At 45.2% G+C, this 25773-nt stretch overlaps 1 long non-coding RNA gene across 1 annotated transcript; it reads left to right on the forward strand.

Moving 5' to 3' along the window:
• Positions 1 to 19562: 19562 nt before the first annotated feature.
• LOC119281328 lies at positions 19563 to 22422 on the forward strand. Its single transcript, XR_005138379.1, has 4 exons — positions 19563 to 19598; positions 21985 to 22028; positions 22150 to 22293; positions 22369 to 22422. It is a non-coding gene; the product is annotated as an uncharacterized LOC119281328 (long non-coding RNA).
• Positions 22423 to 25773: the final 3351 nt, after the last annotated feature.

A 25773-nucleotide genomic window follows, 5' to 3' on the forward strand; every position in this document is an offset into this window, starting at 1 on the left:
ACTCAATCTTCATGGAGTATTTGGATAAATTCGTCGTAGTTTATCTCGATGATATACTCATCTACTCCAAGAACGAGGAAGAACATGCCGAACATTTAAGGCTAGTGTTGAAGAAACTTCGAGAGCATCGCCTTTATGCCAAATTTTCTAAATGTGAATTCTGGTTGTCAGAAGTGACCTATCTGGGTCATGTAATATCTGGTAAAGGTATTGCTGTTAACCCTGAGCGAGTTCAAGCCGTCCTTGATTGGACTCCACCTGAATCAGTCAAGAAAGTTCAGAGTTTTCTAGGCTTAGCAAGCTATTGCCGTCGCTTTGTCGAGAACTTATCCAAAGTTGCCAAACCTCTAACCGAACTCCTCAAGAAAGATAAAAAGTTCGAATGGACCCCACAATGTGAGCACAGCTTTCAGGAACTGAAAATACGCCTGACCTCTGCTCCCGTGCTGGTACCGCCAGACTTCTCCAAGGACTTTGTTATCTACTGCGAGGCCTCGCGACAAGGACTAGGTTGCATTCTCATGCAAGATCGACACGTAATTGCCTACGCCTCACGGCAATTGCACCCACATGAGGAGAATTATCCTACTCATGATCTAGAGCTTGCAGCCGTAGTCTATGCACTTAAGACCTGGCGACATTACCTCCTCGGTAATCGTTGCGAGATATTCACTGATCACCAAAGTCTGAAGTACATCTTCACCCCACCGGATCTGAATCTCAGGCAAAGACGTTGGGTTGAATTGATCACTGACTTCGACTTAGGAATAACCTACACCCCAGGGAAAGCCAACGTCATGGCTGATGCGCTAAGTCGTAAATCTTATTGTAACAACCTGATGTTACAACAAAGTCAACCGCTTCTCCATGAGGAATTTCGGAAGCTTAACCTTCACATTATACCTCAAGGTTTTCTTTCCACCTTGGTGGCAAAACCTACCCTTACGGATCAAATTATCAAAGCACAGAAGGTAGATCCGGGAATCTCCCGCATCAAGAGAAACATTCAGAAAGGAATTGCGAACTGTTTCTCCATTGATGATCAAGGGGTAGTATACTTCGGGGATCGACTAGTGGTTCCCAAAGTGCGCAACCTAAGGCGTTTAATCCTTAAGGAAGCTCATGAATCTCCTCTCACCATTCATCCCGGTAGTACTAAGATGTATCAGGACCTACGCCAGAGGTTCTGGTGGACTAGGATGAAGAGGGAAATTGCTCAGTATATTGCAAATTGCGACGTCTGTCGTCGTGTAAAAGCAGAGCATCAACGGCCTGCTGGCACCCTTCAACCCTTAGCTATTCCTGAATGGAAATGGGATAAAATTGGTATGGATTTCATTACCAGTTTTCCCCGGACCAAAAGAGGGAATAATGCTATTTTCGTCGTGGTCGATCGTCTTTCCAAAGTAGCTCATTTCTTACCTGTTCGTGAGAGTATTACCGCTAGTCAGCTGGCAGATTTGTACATCTCCCGAATAGTGTCCCTCCATGGTGTTCCTTTGGAAATTAACTCGGATCGAGGAAGTCTTTTCACCTCTCGATTTTGGGAAAGTTTCCAAAATGCTATGGGAACCCGTCTCTCCTTTAGCACCGCTTTCCACCCTCAGTCAAGTGGTCAAGTGGAACGCGTCAACCAAATTCTAGAAGACATGCTTCGAGCCTCCGTTATCTCTTTCGGAATGGACTGGGAGAAGTGCCTTCCATTTGCCGAATTTGCTTACAACAACAGCTATCAATCTAGCTTGGGTAAAGCCCCTTTTGAAGTTCTCTATGGACGACGATGTCGAACACCCCTTAACTGGTCAGAGACCGGGGAAAGACAATTCTTTGGCCCGGATATGATTCAGGAAGCAGAAGAACAAGTTCGTATCGTTCGTGAAAAGTTGAAAACAGCCCAATCCCGTCAAAAGAGTCAATATGACCGAAAACATAAGGCTATGACTTTCGAGGTTGACGAGAAGGCTTATCTTCGGGTCACCCCTCTGAAGGGAACCCATCGTTTCGGTATCAAAGGCAAATTGGCTCCTCGTTACATTGGACCTTTTCGCATTCTTGCCAAACGAGGGGAAGTTGCCTACCAGTTGGAACTACCTCCGCACCTCTCCAGAGTTCACGATGTCTTCCACGTTTCTCAACTCAGGCGTTGCTTCTCGGATCCTATCCGTGAAGTGGACCACGAAACGCTTGATCTCCAAGATAATCTTACATATCGAGAGTACCCCATTCGTATCCTCGATCAAGCCGAACATACCACGCGACGTCATAATATCAAGTTTCTCAAGGTTCAATGGTCGCACCATTCTGAGGATGAAGCAACTTGGGAAAGGGAGGATCGTCTTCGACTCGAGTATCCCGCCTTCTTCTCGGAGGAACCCAAATCTCGGGACGAGATTCTTTTGAGTGGGGGTGAGTTGTCACACCCTAGCTAGTCATGCATTAGAGTGTTGCATCATGTTTACTCTTTCATCAGAAACTTGAAATGGGGATGACAGAACCCCCAGTCCCCTCTGAAACCAACCAGGGTTACTAAAATAATTTTCAATGAACCTGAAATGCCCTTCTAAAATGCCCATCATTTTTGTCTTGGTTCAGAACCTCTGCCAAAAATGGTGCACATTTTCCTAGGCCATCCTAGGGTTTTTGAATTAAATCATAACCATTTGAATTTGGGCATTTAAAATTATATAAAATATTTAAATGCTCAAATATCTCCAAACTAAAATGTTTCATGTTGGAAATAATCCAACTATGGGCCAGAAATAGTTTGGTGATTTTTGGAGTTGCCTAGGTATTTTATTTAATTCAACAAAGTTGCAGATATATTAAATAAAAACAGAAAACAGAAAAGAAAGGGGAAGACTTACCTGTGCGGCCCAGCCAGCTGGCCGGCCCAGCCAGCAACCGACCCAGCCCAGCACTGTAGCTCCCCGTCGTCTTCCTCCCCTCGCCCCGAAGCTGCTGCGTGCTCGCGCGCGCACGGCCGCGCGGCCACCTCCTGCTTGCCGACGCCCTCCTGGCCGCGTGGACGACGCCCGCAGCCCGTCCCGATCCCCCCTGCTCTCTCTCACTCTCCCCGGCTCTCTCCTTCCTCTCCCTCGCTCTCTCTCTCTCACGGCCGAACACCACCGTCGCCACCGTTCGCCGTAGCCGTCGTCTCCGACCACCCCTCGCTCCCCCGACTAGCTCAGAAGCTCCGCCACAACTCCCTCTTCCACCCCACCGCTCCACAGCTCCCTGGAAGCCCTGCATCGCCGCCACGTCGCCGTTCCCCTCTTCGGACTCCGACCACCGTCGCCGTCAAATTCGTCGTCTCCGGCGCGTCCCCGAGCCCGCTTCGACGCCCACTGCAACCGCGGTGAGCCCCGGAGCGTTTCCCCCTTCTTCCCTGGTCTCTCCCGACCTCTAGGCCCTAGCTCCACCTCGACCGAGAGCTCCACGCCGCCGGCGATGTCGCCGTCGTGGCCACGGTCGCCGTAGCGCCCAACCGAGCACACCATCGTGCTCCACACATCACCAGGAGCACGTAGAACGCACCAACGCCTCCCCAAACCCCCTGCAACACTGATTCCGACCGCACCCGAACTCCGGCCGCCGCAGCCGAGCTCGCCGCCGTCAACTCCGGCCACCCCGAGCCCAACCACCACCACCAATAGACGCGGCTCGACCTCAGCAACACGTAGATGTCCTCCGCCGTCCATTTGGTTGCCGGAATAGCAAAAAGCACTCTCACCGCCGTCTCGGATCTCGCCGGCGTCATGTCGCCGGTGGGGTTTGACTGGTCCGACCTGGGGTTTGACCCCCCCCAGGGTCACTGACGCGTGGGCCCTGTCGGCCAGATGGTTAGGTTAGCGCTAACTACTGTTAGTCAACCCCCCTAACACTGACAGTGGGCCCCAGCACCACTAATTAGTAATTAGAATTAATTTAAATCTGTTTAACCCCCCCTGTCACTGACGTGTGGCCCCCACACGTCAGGTTTGACTTCAGCCAGCCGCAGTTGACCTGCTGACGTCACACTGACGTCAGGCTGACGCAGTAATTGAATTTCTGGATTTAAATTAAATCAGGAAATTCCAGAATATTAATTAAACTTCAAAAATTCATAACTTTTATTCTGTAACTCCAAATTGGACAAATTATATATGAAAAATGATCAGAAAAATCCAATCTATCCATCTGTACCATTTCCATGCATGATCAAACAAGTTAAGTTGATGTTTTAATCAGAACAAGAAAAGGCACTTTAAAAGGCCATATTTGAATTTGAAATTTGAATCCTTGATTCAAATTTGTTCGAACCCTTCTGGTTTTAGTTGCATTAGCCCAACACACTCATATTGCCATGTTTCATGCATGCATCATATTGTTGCATATTGTTTGGTGATGTTTGTGTATCGATGTCCTTTGCGACAGGATCTGTCCCCGAGGAGTACCGTGATTACCCTAACGAAGAACCGTATCCGTGCAACGAACCATCAGGCAAGCAACCAACCATTTGATCATATCGATACAATCCCATGTTCTCGCTCCTGCTCTCTTTTACTGCATTAAGACAACGCGATTCAAACTGCTGTGTGCTACGGTAGTTGAACCCATTTCCTCTGCATGACCTGTCATTGCCACAGTAACTAGATGAAACCCACTAGCATGTGTAGGAGTTGATTGAGCCCTATGTATGTGTTGTTCCTACCTTGCTATGCCTGCTATGCTTAGAGTCGTGTCAGGTCTGGTTCATCTGGGTGATGGGCTAGAGTGAAATGATTATGTCGGTAATGAGAGTGATGTGGTGAACACGATTTGGTAAAGGTATCGATGAGAGGCCATGTAGGAGTACATGGTGGGTTGTTTCATTGAAGCCGACCTTAAGCACTGAGATCTGTATGTGTGATTTAAGAATCAGCTACTACCATGCATTGGGCCCGAAACCAATGGACCCTCTCGGCTTCTTATTCACCCTAGTTCTCCGTCCAGGAGTTGCAAGTAGTTTCTGGTGTTTGTAGCCTACTGGAGGCCGTGGACATCGCTGACCGTAGGGGTGGGCTGTGATGCGGTAGGTACGTGGCCGGGTGTACCGAATACCCGTTAGGTATCTCGGGAACCCTGTTCACATCGTTCGGGGCCGTATGGGAAACCTCGGCCGGACTCCCTGCGGATGGAACCTGAATAGGCGATAAACCTGGACTGGAGGCTTAGGTGATTAGGTAGGTCGTGGCCGACACCCACGTTGGGCTTCCGCTTGAAGGTTGCCGAGTACATGTCGTGTAAACGACGGTAAGTGGTGAGAGCGTGTATGAAGAAGTACCCCCTGCAGGGTTAACATGATCTATTCGAATAGCCGCGTCCGCGGTAAAGGACTACTTGGTTGCCTATACAGTTCATAGACAAGTAAATGGAAACTACTAAAAGCCTCAAGATAAGTGTGAGTGCCGAGGATGGCTCCTCCGTAGGAAGATGGAGGTGGATCCTCGGTAGTGTATTGAAGTGGTGAATAGTGGACTCGTGTGCGCAAAACTATTTCAAGTTGAAGTATCGTAGGATAGCCTAGCCAAGAGTCAAAGCTGGCTTGCTGCAATAACTCCACCAACCCTTCTTGATACTATGCATGTATGTAGGATCTGATGTAAGTCTTGCTGAGTACCTTTGTACTCATGTTGCTATAATCTACATTTTTACAGAAGACGCTGCAACCCCTTCTGATGGGTTCTACGTAGACGTTGACATCAACGAGTAGGCTAAAGACCCAGGTGGTGACCCTGAGCTTGTGAAGGACCACATAGTATAGCCAGAGGCTTTCCAAGCCTCTTTTATTTTACTAGTTGTCTGTACTCAGACAAGTTACTTCCGCTGCTGGCTTGTATGATTGTATGACTTGTATGTTGGGTCGTGAGACCCGTACCTTTGTGTGTATGTTATGTATGGCTCACTGAGCCTTAAATAAAGTACTTGTGTCATAGAGTCATGTTGTGATGCTTCGTTGTATTTGCACATATCGAGCATATTGTGTGTATGATTGAAATGCTTGGTATGTGTGGGATCTGACTATCTAGTTGTTTATCTTTAGTAGCCTCTCTTACCGGGAAATGTCTCCTAGTGTTACCGCTGAGCCATGGTAGCTTGCTACTGCTCTGGAACACTTAGGCTGGCCGGCATGTGTCCTTCATCGTTCCTGTGTCTGTCCCTTCGGGGAAATGTCACGCTTTGAGTATCGGAGTCCTGTTAGCCCGCTACAGCCCGGTTTACCGGAGTCCTGCTAGCCCAGTGCTACAGCCCGGACCCACTTGCTGTTGACCGACACGTTCGAAGCTGGGTCATGGATGCCTGTCCCTGTAAGTCTGTGCCACTTTGGGTTTACGACTAGTCATGTCAGCCCGGGCTCCTTATCATATGGATGCTAGCGACACTATCATATACGTGAGCCAAAAGGCGCAAACGGTCCCGGGAAAAGGTAAGACGACACCCGTGGGGATACCGTGCGTGAGGCCGCAAAGTGATATGAGGTGTTACCAGCTAGATCGATGTGACATCGAGTCGGGGTCCTGACAATATGATAAACAGTTCAAACTTACATCTAAGCATGCAAGATATTACATCAAAAGCTGGTGAGGATACATCTGTTTCCATAACTCGGAGAGGTTTCGCATGATTCACTATCAAACAAAAGTAGCAAGTACTGCCCACACAAGACAGTGCACTAGCCCTAAGATGCTTTGATAACACGCATCGTTCTGGTAATTAAACACAGGGCAATGCAAACTACCCTGAAGGATTAGCGCGACCAACTATTTCTTGTCATCAATCTCTCGGGCAATGACCACAGCACGGACAGCGGCATGGGAATCGATCTCTGGGGCGATGTCCACAGGACTGACCGCGACATCGGAATCGATCTCTGTGGCAATGTCCACAGGATGGACAGCAGCATCGGAATCGATCTCCGGGGCGATGCCAACAGGACGGGCCGCGACATCGGAATCATCAAGGACGTCCACCGGCACCTGCACAACCCTATCATATTAGCAAGCACATTGCAAATAATCAAAAACAACAACTATGGTAATAAGCCATTATTTTTTACCTTGTGCAGCTCACCGGGGGATCTCATCCCTCCGGGGGCCATCTCCTCGTCCTCAATGGGGGCCATCACCTTGCCAGGGGAATACTGCTTCTCAACGGCGACTATCTCCTCAAACTTGGCCTTGAGCCTCGCATAGGTGGCCATCGGAGTTTCTGGGGTAGGCACGGTGGGGCCCTTGCTGTTCTTCCAACTTTCTTTGAGGAGTTTGTTCGCCAATGTCATCAACTCTTTGGCCAGTGCTTGTTTCTTGGAGTTCTTCGTCTCCATGGGTTGGCCCGCCAACATGGTCAACTCGTTGGTCGGTGCTCGCTTCCTGGAGATCGCTGTCTCCAGTGGGTTGTCCGCCGACAACTCTTTGCCTAGTGCTCCAGGATCCATCAATGAACTGACAAACAACAAGCAAACGAAAGGAAACCACAATCGCAATGAAAACGGGAAAGAATAGGATGTGAGAATCGGTCGGTGCTTCACAAAAAGAAGATTCTTGGAATGAAATATAGCAGCATAACTGATTCGCCCACCTTTCCTTCGTCGGTACAGAAGAAAAATGGCAGAAGTGAGTAGCCTGGTGTCGGTGTCAAAACCGGTGGATCTCGGGTAGGGGGTCCCGATCTGTGCGTCTAGGCTGATGGTAATAGGAAGCAAGGGGCACAGATGTTTACCTAGGTTCGGGCCCTCTCGATGGAGGTAAAACCACTTCCTGCTTGATTAATATTAAAGAGATGGGTAGTACAAGAGTAGATCTACCACGAGATCGTAGAGGCTAAACCCTAAGAGCTAGCCTATGATGGTATGATTGTAATTGTGATCGGCCTTCTAAGGACCAACCTCTCCGGTTTATATAGACACCGGAGAGGGCTAGGGTTTACATGGAGTCGGTTATAAGGAAGGAAACACAATATCCGGATCGCCAAGCTTGCCTTCCACGCCAAGGAGAGTCCCATCCGGACACGGGCCGAAGTCTTGAGTCTTGTACCTTCACGCTTCAATAGTCCGGATGATGTATACAGTCCGGCTGTCCGGATACCCCCTTATCCAGGACTCCCTCAGTAGCCCCTGAACCAGGCTTCAATGACGATGAGTCTGGCGCGTAGTCTTGTCTTCGGCATTGCAGGGCGGGTTCCCTCTCCGAATACTCCAAAGTAATTATCGAACACTTGAGTCATGTCCGGATCCAAAAAATAATCTTCACATATCACCGTAGAGAGAATGATATCATACAAATGCAATATGCTGACAGCTTTTCAGACAACGCGACGTGTCATTACGGTCGGGTCATTATTCAAACCATTTTCCCACAACCAGCCACAGCGCATATTGTGAGGCGGTTTCCTTGACACGTCTTGTCAAAACAGAGATCGTGTCCCCTTATCACGGGATTCTCATCAATACGGGTATGGGTAATCCCACCACGCCATCAATCGTGGTGCTTGGGAAGCAAGCGATTCCCAACGGGCAAGTGGGGAGGCATACCGCTTTCGTCGCCTCTATAAAGGGATAAGATTTCCCCCAGTTTTTTACCCACGCCTTCTTCCTCCTTTGCCCACTCTTGCCCCCTTTTGCTCCAGCACCCAAGCCCAAGTCTTCTCCGCACAGCTAAACATGTCCGAAGCAGGAGGCAAGTGGGTGGCTTCAACCGTCAAGGAGAAGCATATCACAAATCTTCGGGCAGCCGGATACTTGGCCGCAGACATAGCGCACCGGCAACCGGACGCCGGGCAGGTCATTCCGACCCCAGGACCCCACGAGAGGGTCGTGTTCATCGCCCACTTCGTCCGTGGACTGGGATTTCCACTTCATCCCTTCGTCCGCGGGCTCATGTTCTACCACGGGCTAGATTTCCATGATCTAGCCCCGAATTTCATCCTCACGTCTCGGCGTTTATCGTCGTACGCGAGGCCTTCCTCCGCATCAAGCCTCACTTCGGCTTGTGGCTGCAAACCTTCTGCGTGAAGCCGAAGATCGTGAGCGGCCAGCAAGCGGAGTGCGGAGCGTCCATGGTGGGCAAGATGCCCAACGTCACCTGGCTGGACGGTTCCTTTGCGGAGACCGTAAAAGGGTGGCAATCGGGGTGGTTCTACATCACCGAGTCGTGCGACGGCAACTTGGCGGCGGCCCCCGAGTTCCGATCCGGCACCCCCATGCGGCTCACCTCCTGGGAGAGGAAGGGTCTGTCCTGGGGCGAATCTACAGAGCTAACTGGACTCAAAACCTGCATTAAGAGCATGAAGGGCAAGAACATCAAGCTTGTCAACGTGATCCAGGTCATGCTCGTTCGCTGAATTCTGCCGTGCCAAAGGCGGGCATTCAATCTGTGGGAGTTCGTCCCGGCCGAACACCAAATGCTTCAGAGGCTCTACGGCATGAAGCACAAAGACGCGTGGAAGGTGTTGTTCAGGGCCTCCGAAGTACCTCCTCCCATATCCGAGGACCGTGGACTCCATGCTGCGCGGCCTCCTAGCAAGGTGAGTTTTCAGGCTATCGCCGGATTCATTCCTTCCCAATATACTCATGGGGGAGTCTTATGTAATTGTGCATATTTGCTCAGGATTACGTGGAGATAGCAGAGCAGATTGACTGTCCGGCTCCGCCGCCAGAAAGCCCACCTGATGCTCTCCTGACGGAGATGCTGGTCCCGGCGCCGTACAAGGTGCCGGAGAAGAAGGCCGATAAGAAGGCCCCGGGGACCCGAAAGGGACTCTGGCGTAAGGTTGTGCCGGAGGCCTCGTCCGAAGACGATGAGGTGCACTCCCCCACGAAGGGGAGGAAGAAGAAGAAGAAGACGCCCCGTCCGGAAAGGATGAGGGGCCTGAGGAGGCAGACCAGGGGGCCAGAAAAGGCCCTCGGCGCAAGGCCGTCATACCCACGTCGTCTGACGACGAGACGGATTCCTCCCGCGGAGGCAAGGGGAAGCAAGAAGAAATTCTACTTCCCTGCACTGGGGAGGAGAAAAAGAGAAAAGCCGCCCTGGAAGGGGAGGCTGGGACGTCCAAGAAGGGAAAGGTGTCCCTTCCGGACCACTCCGCCACAGCCGCTCTCAGCGAGGATGGGTGCCTGCCCAGGGGAAAGCCCCCAGTGCGATCGTAAGTGTCCGCACTCTATCATGAGTTTACTTCATAGTTTTCGTATTTATAATGCCGAACAAATATGCAGTCCCGCCAGGGTTCATCCTGAGTTATCTTCCTCCGGATCCCTGAGCGATTCAGAGATGAATTCGCTTCCGACGGCCACTATTCCTCAACCCGCGGATGACACGGAGGTGTTGTCCTGAAGGCTCCCAGAGCGGGGGGAGGTGACTCTGGAGACGCCCCAAGGAGGGATTCCAGATGTCGGACACGCGGGGTTTAAGATCCCCGCGGATCGTGTCGATGAGAGCCACGGTAAGCCGGGCTCTCAGCCGAACACAGTTCTAGAACCTTCAATGGTTCCGGACTCAGGCGGGCGGCCCCTCGTTAGGGAGGGTGAGCCGTCTGTGTCGAGGACTTCCTTGCGCCCAAGGCGCCGGATTGTCTGCGGGAAGCGCTTCGCGGCGCTTCCATGGATGAAGAGCACCGCACTCTTATGAGTGCGGTGATTCAGAAGGTTTCGTTCACCAAGAGCGGACTAACCGAAGCCTGCACCAGCCTACTGACAGGCTTTGAGGTAAGTAATAAAAATGTATGAGATTACCACCCGATAGGTAGTAGCCCCTGATACTCTGTTTGGTGTTCGGAAGGAAAAGCCAAACAGAGGGTCAATTATGATACGCATGAGTCTATTAATAAATATTCGTGTAAATAAGAAGGCTGTGCTGCTTGCCGCTGCTGTCCGCACAGCCGAGGTTGCCGAAATAAAGCGGGACCTGGAGCAAGCACAGGGAGAGCTTGACCTCACTAAGAGGCAGCTCGAAGAGAACAAGGGTAAGTGATTCCCCGCTCTTATGTATTTAAGGATAGACAAAATTGGTTAGTCTAACGCCAAAGCGTCGTGACTGTGTCACAGGGGCCACCACCGAAGTGGCGTCCCTGAAGAAGGCACTGTCCGAGGGCGAAGACAAGGCGGCCTTGGAATGCAAGAGCGCGAAAAGCAAAGTGCTAGAGTGGGTGAGGTACAGCAAGAGCTCCGGGACCTCGGCAAGAAGTACGAGTCCGTGGAGCATGATCTGAAGATGAAAGATGCCGAGCTTGCGAAGGCCCTTGTGAGTATAAAAGATGCCAAGGCCGAAGCCGAGAAGGCACAGCACGAAATCCAGGAGGATAAAAAGATAGCGGCGGGTAAGAAATTCTTTATGCAAAGCAAACATGTGGAGGAGGCGTTTCTTTTACTTACTCGAATTCGGAGCTCTCCAGGGGCATTCGCAGATCTGCCATGCAGCGTGTCAGACACTGCGGAGTTCTACCATGCCCAGGAGGGGAGCTCAACAGAGAAGTTGTTCTGGTCCCAGTATGCTGGGGCCGAACACCCAATGCCTCTGAGTGACCAACTGAAGCAGTTGGTCGAACTCCACAGGGCGGCCGAACTGGCTATGAAAGATTTCATAGTCCGGATGTGGCCTAGTGAGCTCCTGCCCACTAGCTACTTCGGCCTGATCAAGCGAATGGTTGATGCCTGTCCGCGGCTTGAAGTGATCAAGCGATCCGTTTGCATTGAGGGTGCCCGCCGGGCCTTTGCCCGTGCCAAGGTGCATTGGGGCAAGCTGGATGCGGAGAAGCTGGTGAAGGACCGGCCGCAGGAGGGCAAGGCGCATCGCCAATCCGAGATGTATTATGATGGCGTTATGAAGGGTGCTCGTCTCGTGGCCGATGAATGTACCAAGGACACCATTTTAGAATGAATTCACTTCTGTCATGTTTGTAATTTAAAGACGAAGTTACTTGTGCTATGTAGCGCTTTTGTTATTTAAAATATTACCTTCTGTGCGGCTGTTTCTAAAATTCTGAAAGTAGGCCAGTCGTCGGCTTCCGCCCCCACATAACTAGTACTGGGGTGTTCGTGGAAAACCCGGACACTCTTTATCCAAATGTTTGGTCCCTTAAGGAGGTGTCCGGCGCAGCGAACAAGGCAATCGGACTATGCAGCTTTATAACTTTCACTTAGCCATAGAAGTCTACAATTTTAAATTTCGGTGAAGCCCCTAGAATTCGGAAGGCCGAATTGGGCGCTATACATGCCTAGATCGGATGAAGCCGATTTATCGCCTAAAGCGGAAAATCTTTAAGGAATTTAGGACCTCTTGAACATTGACCAGCTCTCGCCACATCATGTCAGTCAGTTTTCGGATTTCTCTACTGAGGTGCTCGTCCGGAAGAACCGGGACACAATCGCAGTAGTTCTCCTTCCGCTACCTTAGCCGATATAACAGAACGTAAGGTACCAAAACAAGGGAGCCGGGCTAACCCAACTGTAGACCTAAGACACAATTCGGAGATGATGCATATAGTGCTATAAGTTCGGGGTGCCGCATAGTTGAAAGTGTTCGGACTTGTATTGTCGTATTGTGGGGCGCCATAAAAAGCCCCTGGCAAACTGAACATACCAAGGTGTACGGATGCAATATCAAATAAACATTTGTAAGAAAAAATGCTCAAATAAGAATTATAAGCTGACACTATTGGTGATCTCCCATTGATGAATAATACGTTTAAGCGTATGTTTACAATGGTTGCATTAAGCGGAGATAAATAGGACTATTTGACATGTCCTATCCAGGGGCAGGCCGCGTACAGATAGATAAAACAGGTATAACGATCGTAAATAGATTCCACCTGGGTATTTCCTTCTGTGCGCAATGCCTGTTGCCTCCTTGGGTTTCTCTCCTATGTGAGTCCGGAGATCCGGCTCTTATGAAGAGGCTGCACTAAAGCAATGTCCTGAAAGGTAAAAGGGAAAGATTAAGAAGGTATGTAGCGGTGACCCGCACTATTGACTGAGTCATTGTTGCGCCTCCGCCTACGCCCATGGTATCTTGAGTGCGTAATTGTGTACGCGTGGCACAAATGCTGCTTTGATGGGGCTTGAGTGGAGGCCGGACTGCTAGTCGCGCTCTTGGCGTGCTTGATGATCCTGTTGCGGGGTGCTCCGGACTCTTTTGACGGTGCTCGAAGTTGTTGTTGCCGGATTGGTTTGTCGGAGTAGGCCACATTGTACTTCCACCGCGAGGGCTGCAGTATGCTCTTCTGTTCAAAGTGAGCGGTCCATGTTTCCATTGACAGTGATGACCCCGCGCGGTCCTGGCATCTTGAGCTTGAGGTATGCATAGTGTGGTACCGCATTGAATCTAGCAAATGAGGTTTGTCCAAGCAGTGGGTGGTAACCACTGCAGAAAGGGACGATGTCGAAGATTAACTCTTCGCTTCGGAAGTTGTCCGGAGATCCGAAGACCACTTCCAATGTTATGGAGCCCGTACAGCGGGCCTCTACTCCAGGGATTACACCTTTAAAGGTGGTTTTGGTGGGTTGATCCTTGAAGGGTCAATACCCATTTTGCGCACTGTGTCCTGATAAAGCAGGTTCAGGCTGCTGCCGCCATCCATAAGGAGTCGAGTGAGGTGAAATCTGTTGATGATTGGGTCTAAGACCAATGCGGCCGAGCCGCCATGACGGATGCTAGTAGGATGATCCCTATGATCAAAGGTGATCGGACAAGCTGACCATGGGTTGAACTTGGGGGCGACTGGCTCCATCGCGTAGACGTCCTATAGTGCCCGCTTCCGTTCCCGCTTGGGGATGTGAGTGGCGTAGATCATGTTGACCGTTTTCACTGGGGGGGGGAATTTCGTCTGTCTCCCTGTGTTCGGACGCCGGGGCTCCTCGTCATCGTCGATGTGCAACCCCTTGTCCTTGTTTTCAGCATTTATTTTGCCGGCCTGTTTGAATACCCAGCAGTCTCTATTGGTGGGGTTGGCTGGTTTGTCCGGGGTGCCATGAATCTGGCACGAGCGCTCCAGTATACGGTCCAGACTGGACGGTCCCTGATTGTTTCGTTTGAACGGATTCTTCCGCTGACCGGACTTGAATCCACTGAATCCGGCGTTTACTGCCGTGTCTTCCATGTTGTCACCGTTGTTCCGTCGCTTATGTTTGTTGCACCATGGCTTGCCGTTATTGTCGCGGACATCCGAAGGGCCGGACTGTGGCATGTGCTACGTCCTGAGCTTGCGTTGGTTTTCCTCGAAGAGGAGAGGGTGATGCAGCAAAGTGTAGCGTAAGTATTTCCCTCAGTTTTGAGAACCAAGGTATCAATCCAGTAGGAGGCTCCTCAAAAGTCCCATGCACCTACAAAAACAAACTGAGAACTCGCAACCAACGCAATAAAGGGGTTGTCAATCCCTTCACGGCCACTTGCGAAAGTGAGATCTAATAAAGATAGTATGATAAGATAAATATATTTTTGGTATTTTGTAATATAGATGCAAAAAGTAAAGATGCAAATAAAGGTAGATTGAAAGCAAATATGATAAGAGATAGACCCGGGGGCCATAGGTTTCACTAGTGGCTTCTCTCAAGATAGCATAAGTATTATGGTGGGTGAACAAATTACTGTCGAGCAATTGATAGAAAAGTGCATAGTTATGAGATTATCTAGCCATGATCATGCATACAGGCATCACGTCCATAACAAGTAGACCGACTCCTGCCTGCATCTACTACTATTACTCCACACATCGACCGACTCCTGCCTGCATCTAGAGTATTAAGTTCATAAGAACAGAGTAACGCATTAAGCAAGATGACATGATGTAGAGGGATAAACACATGCAATATGATATAAACCCCATCTTGTTATCCACGATGGCAACAATACAATACGTGTCTTGCAACCCTTTCTGTCACTGGGTAAGAACACCGCAAGATTGAACCCAAAGCTAAGCACTTCTCCCATGGCAAGAAAGACCAATCTAGTAGGCCAAACCAAACTGATAATTCGAAGAGACTTGCAAAGATAACTCAATCATACATAAAAGAATTCAGAGAAGATTCAAATATTATTCATACATAAACTTGATCATAAACCCACAATTCATCGGATCTCGAAAAACACACCGCAAAAAGAGTTTACATCGAATATATCTCCACAAGAGAGGGGGAGAACATTGTATTGAGATCCAAAAAGACAGAAGAAGCTATCTAGCTAATAACTATGGACCCGTAGGTCTGTGGTAAACTACTCACAACTCATCGGAGGGGCAAGGATGTTGATGTAGAGGCCCTCCATGGTTGATTCCCCCTCCGGCAGAGTGCCGGTGAAGGCTGCAAGATGGGATCTCGCGGATACAGAAGGTTACGGCGATGGAAATTCTGTTTCGTGGTGCTCCTGGATGTTTTCGGGGTACGTAGGTATATATAGGAGGAAGAAGTACGTTGGTGGCCGCCCGAGGGGCCCACGAGACAGGGGGCGTGGCCCCCTATCTCGGGGGGCCCTCGGAAGATTCTTGACTTGCACTCCAAGCTCTCTGGATCATGTTCGTTCCAAAAATCACGCGCCCGAAGGTTTCATTACGTTTGGACTCCGTTTGATATTGCTTTTCTTTGAAATACTGAAATAGGCAAAAAAAATAGCAATATGGGCTGGGCCTCCGGTTAGTAGGTTAGTCCCAAAAATGACATAAATGTGTAAAATAAAGCCCATAAACATCCAAAAGGGGTAATATAATAGCATGGAGCAATCAAAAATTATAGATACGATGGAGACGTATCAAGCATCCCCAAGCTTAATTCCTGCTCGTCCTCGAGTAGGTAAATGATAAATAGAGAATTCTTGATGTGGAATGCTACCTAGCATAATTCATAATGTATTTTTCTTTATTGTGGAATGAATGTTCAGATCCAAATGAATACAAAATAAAAGTTCATATCGACATAAGAAATAGTAATACTTCAAGCATACTAATCAAAGTAATCATGTCTTCTCAAAATAACATGGCTAAAGAAAGTTATCCCTACAAAATCATATAGTCTGGCTATGCTCTATCTTCATCACACAAAGTATTTAATCATGCACAACCCCGATGACAAGCCAAGCAATTGTTTCATACTTTAATAATCTCAAACTTTTTCAACTTTCACGCAATAGATGAGCGTGAGCCATGGACATAGCACTATATGTGGAATAGAATGGTGGTTGTGGAGAAGACAAAAGTAGAAGATAGTCTCACATCAACTAGGCGTATCAACGGGCTATGGAGATGCCCATTAATAGATATCAATGTGAGTGAGTAGGGATTGCCATGCAACGGATGCACTAGAGCTATAAATATATGAAAGCTCCATAAAAGAAACTAAGTGGGGTGCATCCAACTTGCTTGCTCACGAAGACCTAGGGCACTTTTGAAGAAGCCCATCATTGGAATATACAAGCCAAGTTCTATAATGAAAAATTCCCACTAGTATACGAAAGTGACAACATATGAGACTCTCTATCATGAAGATCATGGTGCTATTTTGAAGCACAAGTGTGGAAAAAGAGATAGTAGCATTGTCCCTTCTCTCTTTTTCTCTCATTTTATTATTATTTTCTTTTTTCTTTTTTTTCTTTTTCTTCTTTCTTTTTTTCCTTTGGCCTTCTCTTTTTTTCTTTTTGGCCTTTCTCTTTTTTTTCTTTTTTTTTTCTTTTTGTAAAGTCCGAAGTCTCATCCCGACTTGTGGGGGAATCATAGCCTTCATCATCCTTTCCTCACTAGGACAATGCTCTAATAATGAAGATCATCACACTTTTATGGATTTACAACTCAAAGCTAGAACAAGATATGACTCTATATGAATGCCTCCGGCGGTGTACCAGGATATGTAATGAATCAAGAGCGACATGTATGAAAATTATGAAAGTGGCCTAGCCACAAATATGATGTCAAGTACATGATCATGCAAAAGGCAATATGACAAAAGATATGCATGTCATATGAACGGAATGGTGGAAAGTTGCATGGCAATATATCTCGGAATGGCTATGGAAATGCCATAATAGGTAGGTATGGTGGCTGTTTTGAGGAAGGTAAATGGTGGGTGTATGGTACCGGCGAAAGTTGTGCGGTACAAGAGAGGCTAGCAATGGTGGAAGGGTGAAAGAGTGCGTATAATCCATGGACTCAACATTAATCAAAAGAACTCATATACTTGTTGCAAAAATTTACATCAAAAACCAAAGCACTACGCGCATGCTCCTAGGGGGATAGATTGGTAGGAAAAGACCATCGCTCGTCCCCGACCGCCACTCATAAGGAAGACAATCAATAAATAAAATTGTGCTCCAACTTCATCACAAAGCGGTTCACCATGCGTGCATGCTGCGGGAATCACAAACTTCAACACAAGCATTCTTTAAATTCATAATAACCCAACTAGCATGACTTTAATATCACTACCTCCATATCTCAAAACAATTATCAAGCATCAAATTGATCATAGCATCCAATTCACTTTCTATGATAGTTTTTATTATACCCAATTTGGATGCTCATCATTTTAGGACCAACTTTATGATCATAGCAAATACCATGCTGTTCTAAAAGACTCTCAAAATAATATAAGTGAAGCATGAGAGACTAGCAATTTCTTCAAAATTAAGACACCACCATGCGCTAGAAGATATAAGCGAAGCACTAGAGCAAAAACTATCAAGCTCAAAAGATATAAGTGAAGCACATAGAGTATTCTAGCAAATTCTAATCAAACAGGCTTCTCCCAAAAGGTGTGTACAGCAAGGATGATTGTGGTAAACTAAAAAGCAAAGACTAATATAATACACGATGCTCCAAGCAAAACACATATCATGTAGTGAATAAAAATATAGCTCCAAGTAAAGTTACCAATGAACGAAGACGAAAGAGGGGGTGCCTTCCCGGGGCATCCCCAAGCTTAGGCTTTTGGCTATCCTTTAATATCTTGGGGTGCCATGTTCATACCCAAGCTTAGGCTCTTGCCACTCCTTATTCCATAGTCCATAAAAGCTTTACCCAAAACTTGAAAACTTCACAACACAAAACTGAGCAGGAAATCTTATAAGCTCCGTTAGTGAAAGAAAACAAAACCACCACATAAGGTACTACAATGAACTCATTCTTTATTTAATTTGGTGTTAAACTTACTGTATTACAACTTCTTCATGGTTCGTAGACTGAATTACTAGCCATAGATGCATTGAAATAAGCAAACAACACACGAAAAACAGAATCTGTCAAAAACAGAACAGTCTGTAGCAATCTGTAACTAACGCAAACTTCTGGAACTCTAAAAATCCTACAAAAATAGGAAGTCCTGGACAATTTGTTTATTGAACAGAAGCAAAAAGAATCAACACAAAATCACGTTCCTGTGATTTAACAAAACTAGCGGGTGCACCCGCGCAATTGCGCGGCTAGAGTAGTTTTTGTTATGTTTTATATATGGGACAGTTGATGTCTTCAGTTTGAATGTATGGATTTGTACATATAGTGTATGTAATTTTATAATAATTTTTATTCACACCTTGTTCATTTTTACAGCCTCATTAATCATATTTATTTTCCAATTTCTCTATCTACTCTTATTTTAGTTTGGCTCACATTTTGTTCTTGTTTTTTATCGCGTTAAATGACATCCGTTTTGAATTGTTGATGGTAGTTTGAGAAATGCAAAAGTTGTTTATTTTCCAACATGAATTTTGGCATGTAATTTATATATATTTGCCTATCATTGAAAAATGTTTGTTGATTCTTACTAATCTTGCTGATTATCTACAGGTGAAAAATCTAAAGATTTAGATCATATGATCCTTTGAATAACAATGTATAAGTTTCATCTATTTTTTTAGTGAAGTCTAAGTTCCATATTTTAAGAGCATTTTTCACCGGCAAAAAAGAAAGCATATTTTTATTGTTTTTATGTTTGCTAGGATCTATGTATTCGATACCGAGAACTAAAAAAAATATTGTACCCAATCTTGCATAGCCCATCTTGCATAGCCCATGTATCATGTGTCATGCCGAACGTACTTTTCTGTAAGCCCATGAGTGAAGATGATTACCACTCCATATAATATTTTTTCAAAGTAAAACAGCCTGTAGTCCCCGGTCCCAGTCATTTACATAGAACTCTCAGCCCTAAAAAAATATCTACATAGAACTCTCTCTCTCTCCGTGAAAAAAAAGAACTCTCCTCTCCTCCCGTACGATCCCCACCAGGCTCCTCATACACATCCGCCATTTCTTCCGATTTGCCGCCGGCGAAGGACGGCGTATCTGTGCCCCATCAGGAAACTAATCCTCACGCTATCCCAGATCCACATGTCGCTTCTTTTCTCCTGATTTTTCTTCCTTGGTGGTGGCACATGTGGCTGGGTGAGTGCGTGGATCTCGGCGAACTCGTCGACTCTGGCAACGCGGTCACGGAGATGTCCAGTGGGAACGCGGGCCGCGCTGCTCAAACTTGTCATGCCCGGAGGCTCTGGATGTTGGGGCCGCGGAGGCATTGAGGGAGCTCGCGGAGGAAGAAATATCTGCAAGACGTGAGTATCTTCTGTGAGTGGCTGTTAGTTGTTGCCCTCCTGCTGCCTGGACTTCTACCAAATGTAAGTGTTGCTTCAATCATATAAGTTTTTTTGAAGTTGAATGATCTAGAAATCAGAATAAGATTTTATATATCTTTCCATTACTAAACAACTTTTCGTGTGAAATCAGAAATTATACCAAAACTTTGTGTGTGGAGAAGTGCACTTATACTTGTTTTCTGAATTCTGTAGTAGAGAACACAGTAAAGAAAACATATGGATCTGTTGGAATTAAGTCTAACTGAACCTAGCAAGAGACCCTTGCATTTAATTATTGATTGACAGTAAAAAACGAGGTTTAGATGCACTTTTACTGAGGTAGGTAGCAAAAGCATCAGCTTAATGTGAAACATGCATGCGTCTAGCTGCAGGTTAAGTTTTCAAGTTCAGCGATTTATTTGCGGCTATTTTTCTTGTTGGTTTCTTGCATCTTAATTACCACGTATAGGCACTGCTATATGGTGAACATATACAATGTTATATGGTGCACACACAAATGCAAGATCCGAATTAGCTACACATATGGTTTCTTATCTTGCTTATGGAATCTTGTCGGCTAATATGATTTCAGAATCATGTTTATCAAAGTGGTTATTATCCAAACTTTGTAATAAGATTTTAAAACTTTTGCCCATGTAGAAAGGAAGCTACATGTACACACTTGTTAACATCTATATGCATGAAAGCAGTGTATGGCAATAATAATATGCATTGTCATGTTCTTACTAAGGTCATGATTTACCTCTTCCACATCTCATCTCTCAGTGTCTGGCTATGTTTCTATATTGTTTTGAGAAATTGCTGCCATGAGATCAAGTCTAAACATTGTTCAGTCTTGCCTTATCATCTCGTTTCCTTTGCCCCGACATGTTCTAATTGCATTCCTTGATTACGACAATACAGTTGCAATCATGCTAATCTTTTGGTTATTAATTACTATGTAACTTGCTCATCTAAGAAAATGCAACTACTCATTGAAAATTGCTAAAATATCCTTTCATTGCAATTTACAGAGTTATTTTTTATGGACTTCATATAGAATATCTATAATTCTTTTGCAAACATTTTGTATTACCAAATTAATTTAAAAAATAATTTTTGTGGTGTTCACCAGATACAATGTTTTCTTAACTCATCTAATGCAGATCCTGTGCGAATCTATGGATTTGATATTTCAATTACCTGGGTGCTCATCGCTTTTGTATTCAATGCACGGTAGTTTGATAAGTGTATGGGATATTTTGATGTGTTAGCTATGGTATTATAGATGTCTATGTTCTTATTTGTCGTGCAAGTACGGAGATAAGCTTGCATACATGTATGCTAGCTTTCCTGTTTGCATGCGTGCATGTGGGAGTTGCAAAACAGTGTTAAAAAAAGTTGCAAAAATAAGATTTGCATTCAATTAGAATCCTAGATAGACAGGGACACCAGCTCTTCCAAGTTCGTCATACATGTCCGGGAAAGACTCATATATATTTTCAATATTATCTGATAAGGCGTTTTTTATTTGGTATAGACCTTCCTGCCTTTTTTCGGCTGTGTATGTGCTTTTTATTCCTGAGAACAGACCTCTCGTAGTTTGCTCTTTTTAGTTGTTTTCATTTTCTAACTAATGTCTATGTATGCGTGTTGGACTCCCCTATACGTGTGTTATCTCAAAAAAGTTGGTGTGCTTTTTCTTTTTGAGTTGAAGTTGGTGTGCTTTTCTAACTAAAATGTGTACGTATGCATGTTGGACTTCCCTGTACGTCCTCTCTTGGAAAAAAAAGAATTCCTCGTACACATGTCAATGATCTGTTGTGTACGCGCTCTATGTCTGACGTAACCTTTTCATCTTTAAAGCTCATCCGCTATAATAAGAATTAATGGAGTATATACTTTTAAATTAATAAGTGCCAATTGATTGTTGTCATACAGAAAGGAAGCTACATGTACACACTTGTTAACATCTGTATGCATGAAAGCAGTGTATGCCAATAATAATATGCATTGTCATGTTCTTATTTTGTGTTTACGAAAATAATAAGAAATCCAATCTATAACATCCTTTTTGTACAGTATTTCCGGCCATAAATCTAAAACATGGACGTCACACTTTTGAACCATACATTGTATTGTTTAGTCATGATTATTTGGCCTTCATATGCATTTGTTTGTATAACAAAAAATTAGAAGATCGCTTTGTATACTATATTCTTTGCGCTATATTCGCTTGGGTACTCCGTGTTGTCAATCAACACCTTTAATCCTTCTCTGGTTGTGGCTCTTCATAATGCTACATATAATTGCCCATGGAAGAAGACTTGCTTAGGCAAATATAGGCCACCTTGTTTAGGGATTGACCTTGGCTTTTGGTTATGGTCATTGCGAAATAAACTGATAGAGGATATTGCCTTCTTTTCAGCACAAAGGGCCACTTTGAGTCGCTTGGTGACATAATGATTATAGGTATGTATACCTTGTCACCGACGTGTGTTCGTGTGATTATTTGTGCCTCAATGTACCCTTTTTCCCAGCTGTGTGATAGTCATTCTTGTGCCATTGCATAAACCGGCTGCTTGTTTCGTAGGAGCATCACCTGCAAACCTACCTTCAGTTTTAGCTCGTGGATTGGAATTCCTGGGAAGATCATGTTGCTAAGGAACTCTGTTGCACACATATTCTCCATTGTGTTGTAATTCATTGTTGCCTTGCACACAGTGTCCAAGTATAGGTATTTCATCTCTTCACCTTGTAATTGGCTCATTATGTAGTCATTTATCTTAACTGTTTCATTCCTTGGACACAGGATTGCTCTTTCTTCGAGAAATTCATGGTTACGATAGTTTTGCTGCAAGTTTGGGTACGTGCTTTTTACTATCTCTTCTTTGGGGTCTTCTCCTTTATGTAGAATTATGCCTTTAGGTATTCTTACTCAATCATCTCCGTTTTTTTCATCGCAGATCGTAATATCCATTCTGCAAATTCGGCCACATTTTGCTTTTCTATTGGATCTTCTGACAGACTTTAGCCGCATGTTTTCAGTTAGTCTAAATATTTTGAAGTACTTCCATAGGTATGAACTTTTGACCGAGGCATTTACTATCTGCTCTCTCTTTTCCTTTGTTATCGCTTGAAGTATTTGTCTGAAGTCACCTTCTAGCACAACTTTCATGTCACCAAATGGCCTTTCTTCACTATTTTGGTTTGTGAACCTTAGAATATCCCTAAGGCTATTTTCTAGTGCATTGAAGCAGTGTTTGTTTGCCATAGGAGCCTCGTCCCATAGTATTAGTGAGGTCTTCTTTACCAGTTCTTCCATGGTACTTATTGGAATGTGGAATCTTGAGTGCGCTGTTCTTCCACCTTGTAGGAGCAAAGCTGCAACGCCAGATGATGCTAACGCAAGCACTTTCTTTCCCTCTGACCGTAGCTTCGTTGTAATTGCTTTCCATAGATAAATTTTGCCTGTGCCACCGTAGCCTTCTACAAATATCTATTTTCCAAGTCCTTTTGCAGCTGATTCCATTATTGCATCAAAGGTCGTTTTCTGGCCATGGTTAACATTGCTTATTATGGTTTAGTGCTCATTCTTTAGTGCCTCCATGCCATAGCTAAGTTTTTCGTTTATCATTCTGTTCCCAAGTTCTTCAAGTTCTGTAGCATTTGGTAGTTCTGTATCTGGATAGTCCTTTAGTGTCTTTCCTTCTTGCCTCATTAGTTTCTCTTTCTCAATCAGAGCATAAGCCTTTTTCTGTGAATCAGTGAGCTGCAGCATAGGAAAGTTAAGGATAATTCTTCTTTTGTACTGGATATCTTTAGACAGTGCCTCCCATGTTGATTCCCTCAACATCTTTGGGCTGGTCACCTCACAATGGCATAAAATTGTGGTGAATAATTGTCGTAATTGTGTCCTTGAGCCCCAGCATTATGCTTCATTGATGCATTCAATCCACTCACTGTCGTCATCAAGAAATCCAAGCGCTTGGCATGCTTATTTGTATGTTGGGTGAACAGCTCCATTAACGATTCCAATATCCTGAATGATGTGCATCCTTTCTTGGTGTTTAGAAGCATTCTCATATAATACCGGTTGCCACTTGCAGAGTGTGCATAGTAGATTCTTCCAATAGCGAAGCCCCTTTTCGGCTCCCCAAGTTTTGGTTTCACTTTTCCATACAAATTTTGATGGGAATTATGCATAGGTTAATTCTTTTCCCGCCTCATGTATTTTGTTTGCCTCCATCCACTTAGTGAACTTAGTACTCGTGGATCCTGGCCTTCTACTATCTTATCAATGTCAGTCGAGTCCAGAAAAATAACTTCTTGATCATTTTCAATGTGGAATGGTAGTCTCTTGACTGGTGGATCATGATGGTGTGTAGATCAAACTGGAATATCCGCCAGTATGCTCCAGTTGTTGATATGTATCTCATCTCTAGGTATTTCTTGATGTCATCATAGTTGTTTTCCGCATCTCTTTCCTTTATTAAGGCCATTACCTGATCGTCATCTTTATGGATGTTCTTAAATAGGTACTTGATTGACCTGGGCCTGTTGCACCACTCGACATTTATGTGACCTTGGAATTGACCAAAAGGTTGCGGTTGTATGGTACGACAAATCTGTTGTTGAGCATTGCTCCTCCCTTTTTGATCTTCCTTCCATTGTCTCACCTTCTATATACTGGAAACCCATCCTCATGGATTGTGGTATCGACATTGTATCCTTTTGGGAAGTGTTTAGTGCATCTGTTGTCTATCATGCATGGTGATTTTGTATTTGCCTCTCTGCAAGGCCCGTGCATCATGAAATTTTCAACAGCTTCATATCCGTCCGGATCAACATCTTTGTTCGAGATCTCCGCACTGATTGTTTGGTCGATTTCTGATGATCCTTTGCACATATATCATATCTGGGCTAATAAGCTCATCAGTGGTAGGATTGACTGAATACCACATTCGTATTTGTTATACTTGATGAATGTTCCAGTTCCGTCCCCTTGTATTTAAGTCGCTCAACTTCTTGCATGTCATAGTGTTTTTCCTTGAATATTAATAGGGAACAATTTGTCAATTGATATAGTGTTTATAAAGATTCTATCCGGAGAAAATAAGACTGTTACTAACAATTACCAAATTATCTGATGATTTAGGCCAAAAGTGCTTTGGCGTCACTTCTTCCGAGGTCGATTGGAGTAGCTGGGCATGGCTTCGTCATGCGTTGAGGGTGCTTTGGCGTGACTTCGTCGGACGTAGAGTGAAGCGGCTGGAAGTGGCTTTGCGTATCAAACGTCGAGTTTCCTAGTTGCGTGTGATGTCTTCAAGCCATCTGAGTTGCCGAGTCGCGTGTGATGTCTTCAAGCCATCTTGGTTGCCGACTTCCAAATTTTTGCTGTTGCTTTTGCGGCCGGCTGTACTTGTTTATATATGGGTGGAGGTGCGTGGGTTGAGGTGGCCGAGACCGTGAAAGAAGATCGGAAACCTGTCTTTTTTTCATGTCTTGTTTCCTGTTTTGGAACTTCCTCACGTGAGGTGTGGTTAGGTCCAATCGTTATCCTTATTTGTTTAGGTTTCCTACTATTTTTGCTTCCTTGACCCATTGATTAAAAGATTTTTTTTTTCTGCAGGCTAGTTGATGATTTGGATGGAACCTATGTGCACTATTTGTACGTGGCATGTTATACTACTTGTACATGTACATATTTTTACGTTACGTTTGCATCTTTTAATCTCAGCCGTTAAAAGATAAAATAAAGGATCAAGATAATTTAATCTATGTGGACGCACATAATGGTTGTTTGCCTTTTGTTTTAAGTATATAATATATTATATTCGTGCGCGAGAAGTTTCTGTTTTTCAGCAGAATCAAATCAACTATCATCGTAGGTTATTCTATAGGTTCTACTTGGCACAAACACTAATTAAAAGATAAAAACACATCTAAACAGAAGGTAGATGCAAGATTTATTACTAAACAGGAGCAAAAACAAAAAACATAAAGAAAATTGGGTTGCCTCCCAACTAGCGCTATTTTTTAACGCACCTAGCTAGGCATAAAAGCAAGGATAGATCTAACGAGTGTCGTCTTTGGCACTAAATTCATAAGCAGCATGCATGATAGATTCATAAGGTAATTTGACTTTCTTTCTTGGAAAGTGCTCCATGCCTTTCTTTAAAGGAAATTGGAATCTAATGTTCCCTTCCTTCATATC

This window comes from Triticum dicoccoides, chromosome 3B (genome assembly GCF_002162155.2).
Source record: "Triticum dicoccoides isolate Atlit2015 ecotype Zavitan chromosome 3B, WEW_v2.0, whole genome shotgun sequence".
Taxonomy (NCBI): Eukaryota; Viridiplantae; Streptophyta; class Magnoliopsida; order Poales; family Poaceae; genus Triticum; species Triticum dicoccoides.